Below are 1,374 nucleotides of genomic sequence, written 5' to 3'. Positions count from 1 at the left end.
CTGCTGAACTCTGAACTGTAACTACTTGCTGAAGAGCTGGTCTCTGAAAAGAGAGGACTTTTAAGCCAGTTAACACACCATGAAGGGAAGGGGGGGATGTGTGGTCAGCTTCCCTCTATTCAAACAAGCCTCATCCCCATTGCTATGGAATCAGTGCAGAGCTCCCCATGACAGCTAAATTAGCTCCCTGCTTCAGTGCAGATTGTCAGCAGCTTACCCAGGGTGAGGGTGGAAAGGCTCTGCACCCCTCAATCCCTGAATCTGCAACAAGTGCTGAGCACCCCTGCAGAAATCTCTCCTTTCCTTCCTCATGCTCAGAGAACATCCTCTTGATCAGAAATAGAATCATTAAACACATCGTCCCCATCCTTCCCCCACCACCTGAAAAACATTTGTAAGCACTAGAAATTGGCTATCAGAGAACAAATGAGCTGGAGCTGTTAACAGCAGACACACAGTAGTAATTGAAACAAGCAGAAGCACTCTGGAAAGTTTCAGCCATCCCCATGGTTGCTGACAGGGCCTGCTTGGCTCTGGATGAGGGACTGCACCAGCATGGGAGCCTGCCCTTACAAGCAATGACTCCAGGTTGGCACATGTTCCTCCATCTATGCATAAGAGATGGCTTTCTGCCCTCAAGGGCTTGTGGGCATGGGTCCCACAGGACACGTGGGGTAGCCATCTCCTCCTCCTCCTCCCACCAGAGAGTTTGGCAGCCAGGCCTAGCTCGGGTGGTCCGAATTCATAAGCACCCCATGGGAAAGGCCTCAAGGCTCCTGTTGCTGGGAGTTGGACAATAAGGAGCTGAGCGCACATGGGATAAAGCACGATACCAGCTGGGCCAATTTGCTACTTGTGCCAAAGAGACTCAGTGCCATGAGAGTGTCTTTAGCCTGTTTCAGCTCGTGTGGCATCCCTCATTGTCTGCTAGTGACAAGCTCCCTCTATTCTCCCTGGCCCACTGGCAAGAGTTACTTACCCTTCCCTTTTTTCCCTTTTTGAATTATGTGTTAATTTATTTACCACTCCTGGAGGATAAAGAATTAACATACATCACCGGAGTCCAAAGCAATAAGAACAGGTACGCGTGGGTAAGACTGCTTACCTCTGGGATCTAAAGGAATATTGTATGTGTCCCCAAGTACTACAAAGATTAGGCAGAGCAGAGGAAAAAAAGGGGAGGGAGGAGAGAGAAAAAGAAACGCAAAGTGCAAAAAGACAAATTAGAAACATAAGTATTTTTTGAGAACAAAGCAGATATTAACACAGAGCAGCCACAGACAGATACACAGGAGAGCAGGCAGGAGTCTCTGCAAGGCCACAACTGGAGTGGAGATTACAGAGGAATCACAGAATATTAGAAGTTGGAAGGGA

The sequence above is a fragment of the Mesitornis unicolor genome, unplaced genomic scaffold (assembly GCF_000695765.1).
Source record: "Mesitornis unicolor isolate BGI_N332 unplaced genomic scaffold, ASM69576v1 scaffold49160, whole genome shotgun sequence".
NCBI lineage: Eukaryota > Metazoa > Chordata > Aves > Mesitornithiformes > Mesitornithidae > Mesitornis > Mesitornis unicolor.
This window is presented reverse-complemented; position numbering follows the sequence as displayed.